Raw genomic sequence first — 13159 nt, forward strand, 5'->3', positions numbered from 1 at the left:
GAGCCAGTCTGACATACCGGTACAACCGATATGGGCAGCCGATATGGGCAGTATGATCAGATTTTTGGAAAGCTATGGGCTGTCAACTCCGTTCCAATTTAATCTGAAAGATGAGACTCTCACCTTGGTATAGAGATTGACTGGAAGCTTAATATGCATTTACATTTTTTTTGGAGGGGGGGGGGAGTGGTGCCATATGTATATCTTTTCAGGGTACATGCATCGACTTCTGTGCTAAATGTGATGCTTTTATGACAAAGTGCGCACTTGAATAACATTTTTCAGAAAGATTATTTTTTATTTATTCCGGAAGGATCAAAAAAAGGGTTTATAAATTATGTTTTTGACACTTGGGGTCCAAATATACCCGTTGGCGCTAAGCATCAGTGATTTTATTAATCATAATTTTAGTCAATCTTTGATGGTGACCATGAACAGAAACGCTCTGAACTTTTCCAAAATAATTGCTGATCTCAAACAGTTATTTTCTGTGGGTTTCATTATTTTAGTTAGCTGGGGACTGGGGAGGAATGTCTCCCCACAAAAGGGCACTGTTTCAGATCTTTCTGTAAAAACCATAAATCTGTCTGACCTCAAAACCACCAAGCCTGTGCTATCGGTGACACCGTTTCACCGCTAGATGGCAGCAGAACACCACACATTAGTCAACAGATGAGTTTATTTCAGGATTACACAGCAGAGGATTACACGATGTGTGGCACTGCATTGATTAGCCTGAGACTGCTTTCTTTATATAGTCTGTTGAACTCATGTGTAATCTGGGTCAGGATTTATTCAGTTGATTGATCATATGATGAATGATAGATAGGCTAGCTCTTAAATATGAATCAGGCTACGTAGCTGATGTTCTAAAGGATTGTCAGGAGTTGTACCCCGTTCACAACACTAACACAGAAAATATCATGTAGGCAGGCCTATCTGAGCTGCTCTTGACAGATGTTGTGGCTGGACTTTCCCAATATTGACAGACTGTCTGGGATGAACACTATTTATGGGTCGGCTAAGGTTACGGCCAGCAACCTCAAATAAAATAAGAATCTCAATGCAGCGGATGAAAAGTGGGGAAACCAAGATGTATGCCCTCAATAACCTTCATGGCAGCAGAGAGCAGAAGGGTATCCTACGAAGCAAGTTAGATCTACTCCGGGTTTTCTAAAGCTAACCAGTTTCAGTTAGCTTCTCACTCAAACTCGTGCTTCATCTGCCTACGATGACGGTGGGTGTTGCTCGTCCGCCTGCCGCTTGCAGTCTTCTAACTGCAAGTGCAGTTCTGCTGAGAGAATGATGAAACATCAACCCATGGGTGAGTTAGTGCCACATTTTCATTTGTGACAAAATTAGACATGCTATGAGGTGAAATAGAATTTTAGAAGTGTTGTCTTTCTTTTATTAGTATATGAACATTGTCAATTAACTCAGAAAATCAAAATGTCAGTTGTGTGTGTGTGTGTGTGTGTGTGTGTGTGTGTGTGTGTGTGTGTGTGTGTGTGTGTGTGTGTGTGTGTGTGTGTGTGTGTGTGTGTGTGTGAGAGAGAGAGAGAGAGAGGGAGAGAGAGACAGAGACAGAGACAGAGATAGAGACAGAGAGAGAGAGAGAGAGAGAGAGAGAGACCCTTGGAAACCCGCGGTGGTCCATTCAGTGAGTAGTGTGTATGCGCGCCTCCTGTGTGTAATTAGGATGGAAGCATGTGCTGGGTGAGTTATGGTCTTTCGGTGCAGTTATGTCCCCAATCGTTATCTATGAGCTTTAGCCATTAGCGCTTATGACAGCGACTTTTGGATATTTTCTTCAGGTGTCCCACATGGTGCTTTCTAAACAGGGCTGCTTGGGTGGCCTTATTTCGTGTTAGAAGTAATGATGTGTGTCTACCCTGGAGGTGTTGAATTACCGCCTCCTCTGTTGCTCTTAATGTGTGCCATATGGGGGGAGAAATGAGCTTGAAATATGCAAGGAGAGGGTGTGCTCATTCAAAGAGAGCCTATGGCTTAATCATGGGGAAGTGTGATGTGCGTAAAGTCATTAAGGCACATCTCATCCAGTGATTCAGACTAGATTAGGGAGAATTATTGCACTGCAGTTTTACCAGTTGGGCTTTTGAGGATTGAGGTTTCACTGCCAATGCAAGGGAAATACACTATATATACACAAATATGTGCAATCTCCATAGACAAACACTGGCAGTAGAATGGCCTTACTGAAGAGCTCAGTGACTTTCAACGTGGCATCGTCGTAGGATGTCACCTTTCCAACAGGTTAGTTAAAGCTGCCCAAGTCAACTGAAAGTGTTGTTATTGTGAATTGGAAACGTCTAGGAGCAACAACGGCTCAGCCGCTAAGTGGTAGGCCACACAAGCTCACAGAATGGGACCACCGAGTGCTGAACGCGTAATGGGTAGAAATAGTCTGTCCTCTGTTGCAACACTCACTACAGAGTTCCAAACTGCCTCTCGAAGCAATGTCAGCACAATAACTGTTCGTCTGGAGCTTCATGAAATGGGTTTCCCTTACTGAGCAGCCGCTCACAAGCCTAAGATCACCATGCGTAATGCCAAGCGTCAGGTGGAGTGGTGTAAAACTCATCGCCATTGGACTCTGGAGCAGTGGAAACACTTTCCATGGAGTGATGAATTCAGTGGAGGCTGCTGAGGGGAGAATGGCTCATAATAATGGCTGGAACGGAGCCAATGGAATGGTATCCAACCATGTGTTTGATGTGTTTGATGCCAGCTATTACTATGAGCCCGTCCTCTTCAATTAAGGTGCCACCAACCTCCTGTGGATGAATCACGCCTCACCATCTGGCTGTCCGACGGACAAATCTGGGTTTGGCGGATGCCAGGAGAATGCTCCCTGCCCGAATGCATAGTGCAAAGTGTAAAGTTTGATGGAGGAGGAATAATGGTCTGGAGCTGTTTGTCATGGTTCTGGCTAGTCCCTTCAGTTCCAGTGAAGGGAAATCTTAACGCTACAGCATACAATGACATTCTAGAAGATTCTGTGCTTCCAACTTTGTGGCATCATTTTGGGGAAGGCCCTTTCCCGTTTCAGCATGACAATGTCTCCGTGCACAAATCGAGGTACATACAGAAGTGGTTCGTGGAGATCGGAGTGAAAGAACTTGACTGGCCTGCACAGAGCCCTGACCTCAACCCCATCGAACACATTTGGGATGAATTGGAACGCTGACCGCGAGCAAGGCCTAATCGCCCAACATCTGTGCTCGACCTCACTAATGCTCTTGTGGCTGAATGGAAGCAAGTCCCACAGCAATGTTCCAACATCTAGTGGAAAGCATTCCCAGAAGAGTGGAGGCTGTTATAGCAGCAAAGGGGACCAAATGTATATTAATGCCCATTATTTTGGAATGAGATGTTCGTCGAGCAGGTGTCCACATCCTTTTGGTCATGTAGTGTATATAGGCCTAATGCCACCGGTGGTTCTCACTGCAGTTCAAACACTACCCACAGAGATCATTAAATCAATAAGCATTGCATCCCTTGTTTTGCCATTTAACTAACTTGTCTAGGCCTATCTAGTCTAGTTTGTGAGCTCACTTCTTTGTCATACTTTGCTCATGTCTTTTCTACCCAGGCCATAGATTTGATTTAGTTTTCATCATCTATTTCCTCTCTCGTCCATTTCCCCTAGTCTTTTTGCACAATATCCATCAAATGTGTCTTATAAAAAAACATGTCTCACCACTAAGCAGAGATAAATCAATTACAGTGAGCTCATCTTACCTCACCACTTCTACAGGCGTCCAACAAAGCAGGAAAACATTCTCTTTCAGGGGATAAATGTGGAAATATTGATTGAGTGGGAAAAAAATATTCAAGTTATGACCAGATATTTCCATGTTTTTCTCTCCGAGGCAACGATTCTGGGGGGAAATAGTCCCAGAAGGGATACTATTTACCTGGGTCTCTGGAACCCGAGACAGACTTTACTCCACTCTTACCCATTCAGCAGTATTTCTTCCATCAACTCTTTTCATGCCAAATGGGATATATGAAGGAAGTTGAAAGATATTATCAATATAAAACATATGTCTTTATGATAACCTTGGCTTGGTCTCTTTTGAAATCACTGCTCTTGCTGAATATACCTGTTTGTCTACCGTACCATGGCTTAAATTTAATTTCACATTTAACCTCAAAACTTGATGCCCAGCAAAGTGTTTTTTTTTCTCTCAATTTGTTTTGTTCCAATACAACCTGGCCGTTTGTGGATGACGAGATAAGTGCTTTTGATGAAATAATATTAACGGAATGGTCAGGAGTTTGAAATGAACCCATTAGCCGTTTTCACTCTTCTGCTAAAAGGCCCCACATCCACATTGCTGAACGCTGGGTTCATATTCCTGAAATCACATTAGCTGGATTTTCACATATTTATGTCAAAATATCTTGACATCATCCAGCTGGAGATCACGTTGAATCCAATAACATTTTGGTGGCTGATCTGATCTGACAACTGAGCCAACGCAGACAACAGCGGATTTTTAGTCTTCACGAGGGAGCTGGCCATGGTGCTGAAGTCCTTTCGAGCGCCTCTTTCCGCGGTCCTACATTGTGTTCATTCATGTAGGCTACCTCTATTGGAAGAAGTAGAGCCATCCCTCTGTTGAGTCAGTGAGGGAAACTGCAACATTAGCTGACATCAATCAACATTTTGAAGCCTGTAGTGTTTGGTGTTTCAGCGCTTCCCATGGTTATGTACATACTACCTCAATTGTGCCGACCAACCAGTGCTCCCGCACATTGGCTAACCGGACTATCTGCATAGTGTCCCACCACCCACCACCCGCCAACCCCTCTTTGACGCTACTGCTACTCTCTTTTCATCATATAGGCATAGTCACTGTAACCATATCTACATGTACATACTACCTCAATCAGCCTGACTAACCGGTGTCTGTATGTAGCCTCGCTACTTTTATAGCCTCGCTACTGTATATAGCCTGTCTTTTTACTGTTGTTTTATTTCTTTACTTATTTATTGTTCACCTAACACATTTTTTGCACTATTGGTTAGAGCCTGTAAGTAAGCATTTCTCTGTAAGGTCTACACCTATTCGGCGCACGTGACAAATAAACTTTGATTTGATTGAAAGTAGCACATGTTATATCTTCTTAGGCATATTGAAAATGTATGTTTCATGCAGACAGGTAGATTCATAAATGTAGGACTAGTTTAGGACTAGTTTTAGTCCAGGTTAGGCCATTACCTCATCAGACCGAGATAATGAGCGACCATGAGATTAGGTGATATGTGAAGACTTCACTTCGCTTCAACTGCAACCTTACAGCTCACGTTCTACCCCCCCCCCCCCCCCCCTCATAAAAAAGAAAAACCGTCCAGCCCCGAGCTTCGCGAGGTTGTTTTTGGTAAATATTTTATTAGATAAATGTCTAGACAGGGGAAGTGTAGACTACACGATGATGGAAAGTAATCGCCACGAGAGATTGATTGTACTAGCTGAATTGCACCGGCCGGGCCTAGCCACGTGTTTATCTGAGCACACTCAAAATGTATTTTATTTCATGCTCTCTCCATCAAAAAAAAGATATATTGCAACATAGGCTAACTGTAGGCCTATGTTTCGCCTATTCGATCAATGTAAAGCAAACTGTGTAGACACAATGAACAGAAAGACAAGGCACTCCATATATGATATGCCCTCGAATCTCTGACGTGGTAAAACATCTGCAGCATATCAAGTCCTGCAGCCGATCCTCCTCTATTTGGGTCGTTAGCGGACATCGACCTGGCCAAAGCCTAATGACTATAAATACAGCGCTACGCAATCAATCGCAAAGCCTTCATAGAATATTCTAGGGATCAAATAATGGATAGCATAGGCCTATATCTTGGAGCATATCTGTGAGACGGAGTTGATTCAATTTGGTTGTTTAATCACCTTGGGGGTTGACATTTACACACCTACGCGCGCGGGCGCAGAATCAAGTAGGCCTAGTCTGTTGATATTTATCCACGGTTTGTTAAATGATGTTCGAAGTGTGGAAGCGAGCCGGCCTATTATGTGATGCTAAGTGTAATCGATTCAATCGGTCAGTTGAGCAGCTGCCAAGACTTTTGGATTGCATTCATCTCGTCATCATCTCTTGCCTCTTGATTTTCTCCTTGGATTTGCCGATGCCGTCATTTCAGCACATCCCTCACTTGGCTACTTGTAAACTATGACATCAGTGAACGTATACTTGAGACATGGCAAATGGGGCGGGCGCAGCGAAAGTGTTCAGAACCGGGAAGACAGCCTCACAATTCTCATGTCAAATCGATATCAGCTCGGGAGGAGCGCGCACGGGGAGCGCAACTATCATTCTACCATCACCATCACTCTCGCTTCTCCAGCCGCTAGCGGACCCGTCTTACGGGCATTGGCGGGGGACCATTGCCAATAACACAATTAACTTGTGTGGAACGTTTAGAAAACACGAGTCTGTGTTCTCGTGTTTGGATTTATTCACTTTTGGTGACTTTTTTTATGCCATGAATGAGTAACCTTCCCATGTCTATGTCACTGTCCTCTTTTGGTTCCATCTATTATGGGACGCAGTATAATAACTAGAAGGTGGATCCAGTCGATAACCAAACTCAGACAGCTCACCCGGCTCCGGTGCGGTGGCACCCCGGCTTTAGCACACCCCGCTGCCAGAGTGTGGCCGGCTCCGCTAGATGGACAGGGAGCTCGAAGGATTGCCTTGTAGTCGGAAACCGGATTCAGTGGAGTGAAGAAAAAGCAACACACAGCAAGCGTGCTATCCCTGATTCCTAAACAATTTGATTATGCCACCGGTTTTATAGATTTAGGTAAGATGTTATTTTTCATTCTTAATTCCTTGCATTGATTTGAATAGATTACCTGCTTTCTTGTTTGTTCCGTGACTGTTCCATGGACTCGGACGCACACGGTCAATGATAGGCTAATGAAATAGGACCAGGGTCAGGAGAAGACTTTGCTTTTAGAATAGGTAGGCAGGCACTAGGCAGGCTACCATTTGTCATGCCGCACAGAGGAGGGGTGGTGATCGGTAAGGGGAAAATAACTTTGATGTTCTGGTTTTCTACAGTGTGACCAATCTGTCAAATGACCACTCTGTGAGAGGACGTTTTAGTGAAAAATACTTGAATTAAACAAATTATCTTCACACTCTGACCATAAAAGTCACTTTGGATTCCTGTTTTCTTTAGATTGCTGAATCTAAACCGTTGCACCGAATTGACTGTTTTAAATTAATCCGAGGGAACTTCAGAAAAATCCAAATGAATGTGAATGTGTTCGCAGTAAGGACAGCGATTGAGGAGAGATTGATGCAGTGTTCACTGCAAGGTTAAATAAGCGATCGGTCGGGGATCTGTGCTGCTTAGCACCTATTGAGTGGTACGCAAGGCTGATCCGCTGATCTGGCTCTTTTTCACCCGACTACGCTTGGATCCTGATCAGGTGGGAATAGAGAGGGAGCAGAGACGCGAGACACACACACACACACACACACACACACACACACACACACACACACACACACACACACACACACACACACACACACACACACACACACACACACACACACACACACACACACACACAAAGAGGTAAATTACTTGGTGCATGTTAATAGGAGCAGTAATGAGAGCCAACCCCTATTATGTTGTAATTGTTAGTCATCCCACCGTCCTACTCCTCACCACCTCCTCGCCACTCTTCTCTCTGTTCTGCTCTGCAATTTGTACAGTATAGAGAGTGTAATTATTTCCCCATTGTTTCTCTGTGCGGTAGTGGCACTCTGCAGAGACCGTGTCATTAGTGCAGGGCAGAGGGGGAGATGGAGAGGGCCCCAGAGAGAGGAAAGGTTTGGGGACTTAATTCTCATTGACAGTGGATGGCCTGTCTCCCTCCCTGCCTGCAGCACTCTCTTAATATGCAGTACTCTCTTAATCTCTTAGTGATCTCAAGGAGGTTACTCTAGCAAACCTGGCCTCTTCTTTCACTGAACCGTCATCAACACACACACACGCCACACACACACGCTCGCCGCACGCAAGCGCTTGCCGCACGCACGCGCACACACACACACACACACACACACACACACACACACACACACACACACACACACACACACACACACACACACACCTTGTGTATGGGCATCATTTTTCTCGAGGGTTAGCAATACGATGAGGATTCTTACCAGAATATCGCCATTCTGCTTCCAGTGTGTGGCTTCCCCTCTGTCTCTTTCAGCCTCTGTGGTCCAATTCCATCTTTCAAACCCCCCCCCAAACCATCTACCACATCCAGACTCATCACCGCCCTCTCAGGACCCCCACCAGAGAGGGATAAGGCCTATTCTGTGAGGCCCCTTCATGGCATGACACCCCCACCCTTTCCCAACAGGGGATTTATCTGGCTGAGTGATTGTGAATAAGGAGGAGTGTATTGTGTGCATTTGTGATGAGTACAAGGCTGAGCGGGCAGGGAGGGAGACAGGCCATCCACTCCTGGGTGATCCGCTAGATAAAGAACGCAGGAATCATGGGTAGCAGTGTGACAGATCTGAGATCAGCTCTACACTGGCATTAGCAGATTCACTGTGAGCCCTTGTGATTGATGCAGTGCAATCCAGAGAAGAGGAGAGGAGGTGAGGAGAGATCCTCCAAGCAAGAAGGCAAAAAGAGAGAGTGAGAGATGGAGGCCTCGAATTTGTAAGTGAGATTGGTCCTGATGGTCATTCATCCTTTCCTCTTCTGCCCGAACCGTACATTACTGTACTGGATAGACTCCAGAGAGAGATCAGAGTCAAGCACAGCCTAATGCAGATCAGGAGCTGCACAAAACCTTCCATCAGAGCCAGGCTGAGATGGAGGGTGCAGCCAGAGAGCAGTGTCACCTCTGGAGGAAGGTAGGGCAGGGCAGATTGACATTAGAGGAAGTCTTTGTGCCTGTGCCTTGAGACACAGGAGGTGGAGGACACAACCTCTGCCATGAAGAGGAGCCAAGGTAAGGGTAAAGGTCAAAGGGCACAGCATTCAGAAGAATCCTTGTTAACAGTGCAACAGGGCGACCGTGTCATGTCCAACAGTGTGATGTGTGAATTAGAAATCCCTTTAGCCCTTTTGCTTTGGTGAATCAAAGGGAGCCTCTTTAAAGAGAGTGATTAGTTAAGGAATCCCGTTGAAGAAAGATTGAATCCCTTGTGTTCTCTCCTCTCTCTCTCTGCTACTCTCTCCCCTTATCTCCCCCCTCTCTCTCTGCTACTCTCTCCCCTTACCCCCCCCTCTCTCTCTCCCTCTCTCTCGCTCTCTCTCTTCCCCTCTCTCTCTCTCTCCCCTTATCTCTCTCCCCATCTCTCTCTCTCTCTCTCTCTCTCTCTCTCTCTCTCTCTCTCTCTCTCTCTCTCTCACTTTCCCTCACCCTCTTGCTCTCTGCTATTCTCTCTCCTCTTATCCCCCCTCTCTCTCGCTGAGTGTGCGAAGTCTCTGTGCCCCAGGAGGCTGCAGTAATACAGTTAGGGAGATGAAAATGTGTGGTGTGCAACAGCCTAGAAAAGAAGTGTGTGAATGAGGAAGGCGAGCCCTGGAGGACAGAGGCAGAGCAGAGGGAGGAGAGAGATATTGCACGGTGGTCCGTTGAGCTGGTTCTCCTTCGTTTCTTCTGCATGTGTTCCACTGCTTCCCAGGGTTCTGTGATGTCCACCCTCACACTACATAATGGAATCGCAGGTGCTGTTGTCTCCGGCAGGGCTGTTTGGCTCAAGCCAATCTAACATGGCTGGCTTAGATTTAAAAAGAGAAAGCACAAAGTTAGGTGTTTGTTTGTGCAGGTAATGTATTTCTGCAAGTGTGAGTTTTGAGGTTGAAAGAAAATAACAACTTCCTAAATGTATTCAGTCCAGATGTTGGCTGATCACAGAATCAACCCACTTCCCCCAACATTTTCTTTCCACGAATCTCACATTTGTACAGACTTTCGTTTCTTATCATCAAAGTCTATGAAAGATCCCTGTAAGCAACGGTAATGATTGTAATTGAACAGTCACAGCTTCTACCCATGGTGCAGTATATATCACCCAGGATGCAATCTGCCACTGTGGCAGCTGGCAGATGTGCCGGTACGCGTGAGCGACATTGTGTGTGTGGGTGATTATTAAAGGTGTAGACTACCACGGGGCCACTGATGAGGGCTAACTCCACTCCTAGAGCCCAAACCAGTCAGCCACAACAGCACCCAGAGCAGCACTACAGGCTGTTGGGGGATTTAGACCTGTGGGACTAAAGACTGAAAGGGAAAGATGAAGGGTGGTTTGTTCTTCCTCTGTTGGTGAGTATGTGTGACTGTGAGAGAATGTGATGAGTGTTTTCTATTGTGTGTGCATTAGTGAGGGAGGTTGGTTGTGTGTGTGTGTGTGTGTGTGTGTGTGTGTGTGTGTGTGTGCGTGCGTGCGTGCGTGCGTGCGTGTGTGTGTGTGAGTGCTTGAGAAGCAGATTCGTTTTTTGTGTGCGTGTGTCTCGCTCTCTCTCTAGAGAGAGATCTCTCTGAGTATTGCGGCAGTGTGTTTGAAGTGATGGCTTTGTAATGAGAGCTCCAGGCTGCCACTGGTCAGGAGATTGTCTCTGAGGAGGACTGATGTCACTCACAGGATCAGTGGACAACGTCCTGCTCGGGGGATGTTAGAGGATGAGACGTCATTTAATGTGTTTGTGTGTGTGTGTGTGTGTGTGTGTGGTGTTTTTGTCTCTGGATGTGTGTGTGTGTGTGTGGTGTTTTTGTTTCTGTGCGTGTGTGTGTGTGGTGTTTTTGTTTCTGTGTGTGTGTGTGTGGTGTTTTTGTTTCTGTGCGTGTGTGTGTGTGTTTGTGTGTTGTGTTTTTGTCTCTGGATGTGTGTGCGTGTGTGTGTTAGCATTCACATTGTGCATGTGTATGAGTGTGTGGGTTAGAGGCCTCTCGTCTCGAGGGGAACAGAGCAATATGGTGTCAGACCCACAGACAAATTAATTCACTTATTGACACCACTGACACGTCTCAGTGACTTTGTAAAATGAACATTGATCAGTCTCTCTCTCTTTCTCTCCCCCCTCCCCTATCCCCCCCATACCTTTCTCCCCCCAAATCTCCACCCCTCTCTACGGCCTATGTCTCTCCCTGGCCCGCCCATTTGCATTCGTGGCACATTTGGTCATTAATATAATTACGTGCTAGCCGGTACCAGCCTGGTCATTAGCAGCAGAGGGACCTGAAATAATCAGGATGTTGGCCGTGTGTGTGAGGGCTTAGGGCCGAGGACTCAGCCCCCTCTCCTCTCTCCATGAGACAAGGCCCATTGATTGGTCTGGTCCATAGGCATACAGCACATAGCCAGCTGGGTGGAGGAGTCAATGAACCCAGTGCATTCCTCACCGCTAAAGACCCAGGATTAGCTCAACTTCAGAGGGGCTGTGGCGCCGCGCATAGAAAATCAAACCTAGCGCCACATCAAGGTTGTTTATATTCCATTAATCATAATTTGGACACAAAGCACAATGAATTGCTGTGGTTCTCGGGCTATCTGCCTGTCAGGGCTTCTTTTGGCTTTGTTTGCTCTGAAGTTGCTCAATATGCCGCGGAAGACTGACTCTCTCTCTCTCTCTCTCTCTCTCTCTCTCTCTCCGAGGTGTTGGAACAGCGATCAGTGATTCAGTGACTAATTGTTGAACATTCTCTCTATATCTTTCATCACACCTTCTGTAACTACCCCTGCTCGCTGTATAGTGTAGTTCACCGCCTCTCTCAGAACCTCTAGTCCTTTTTGATCCTTCACTTCCTTGGGGTGAAAACAAATAGAAGAGATGAGATGAAAGATGGACAAAAAGAGAGAGTAAAGAGATAGATAAATATATAGAAAAGGAGAGAGAGAGAGAGAGAGAGAGAGAGAGAGAGGGAAAGGCCAAGACAGAGAGAGGAGAGGGAGGACAAACAGAGAGAGAGAGACAAAGAAGGAAGGAATACAAGTGAGGAAGAAAGGGTGGGAGGGAGAGGAGGAAGAGAGTAAAGAAGGAAAGGAAGAATGGAGGAGGGAAAGAAGCAAGGAAGTGTCTCGGTGAAGACAGACCGAGTAGTCAGAAAGCAGCACAGTGAGGACATGAATACTGTTCTTTCACTACAGTGTTGAATCACAGTGCTTACCAGAAAGTACAATCACTGCCTTTGGCATGAAATGAAAGAGTTGCAAATCAAATGTTATTTGTCACATGCTTCGTGAACAACAGGCGTTGACTAACAGCGAAATGCTTCCTACAGTAGCAAAGACAGACACAGATTTCAGATGTTTATTCAGTCTCCCAGCTGTCTACAGTATAGTGGGTGCATCTAAAGTGGCAACATACTGTAAGGATGCGAGTTAGGTGTCTGGACCCACTGTTTGTCTCCCATCCATTTCTGTGTCCTAAGGGACGCTGACTTTTAATGGTCTTTTATTGCTTTATTAGAAAGTGCTGGATTTATGGCGTGGGCCGTGACTCTGTCTGCCGGAGCGCTGTAGGAGCTGCTCTGATCTATGTCAGGCCACACTAGCTGTCTGGGTTTAAAACGACGCCCTCGTAAAGCACACAGTAGTGGTGCTGGGTATGTCTGGGCTGAGCTGGGGCTGGGGCTGGGGGCTGGGGGCTGGTGCTGGGGCTGAGGCTGGGGCTGGGGCTGGGGCTGGGGCTGGGGCTGGGGCTGCAAGCAGGTTGGCTCCGTAAACGAATGTTTATTAGCCTGTTAGTGTCTGTTGTTCCATAAAGCATGGAGTAGGAGGAATCCATCTCCCATCCTCAACTGGAGAAGACCCTCCCTTATGCCCAGCTAGCTGCTTTCTGATGAGGATTGTTGGCCTCTGAAATGGACTGTCATGCCCAACCAGGGAAAGATACATGAAGGATGTTGTACACACACTCTCTCTATGCATGTGTTTGTGTGTGTGTGTGCGTGTCTGTTGGCAGGGTGTCCAGACTCCCTGGAGCTGCCGGTAACCTGCTTGGACACATGAAACACGCTAAGGGACTCTGGTCACGTCTGCTTTTCATCCTTAGTGCAGAAAAAGGAGGAGGGTGAAAAAAAGAGAAAACCATAAGAATAAAAACACAAAGACA

General features: G+C 46.1%; 1 protein-coding gene across 2 annotated transcripts in view; it reads left to right on the top strand.

The window, feature by feature from the left end:
- The first annotated feature begins 6156 nt into the window (after positions 1 to 6156).
- tafa4b (TAFA chemokine like family member 4b) overlaps positions 6157 to 13159 on the top strand; it is a 53506-nt gene continuing 46503 nt past the window's right edge. Inside the window, exon 1 of one of the 2 annotated variants that reach the window (XM_036983444.2) lies at positions 6157 to 6856. The gene's annotated coding sequence lies outside the window, so the exon portion shown is untranslated. The remainder of the gene's footprint in view (positions 6857 to 13159) is intronic. The other variant, XM_036983443.2, reaches the window with a different exon arrangement.

Source organism: Oncorhynchus mykiss, chromosome 7 (genome assembly GCF_057628025.1).
Source record: "Oncorhynchus mykiss isolate SJ-2025 chromosome 7, ASM5762802v1, whole genome shotgun sequence".
Lineage (NCBI taxonomy): Eukaryota > Metazoa > Chordata > Actinopteri > Salmoniformes > Salmonidae > Oncorhynchus > Oncorhynchus mykiss.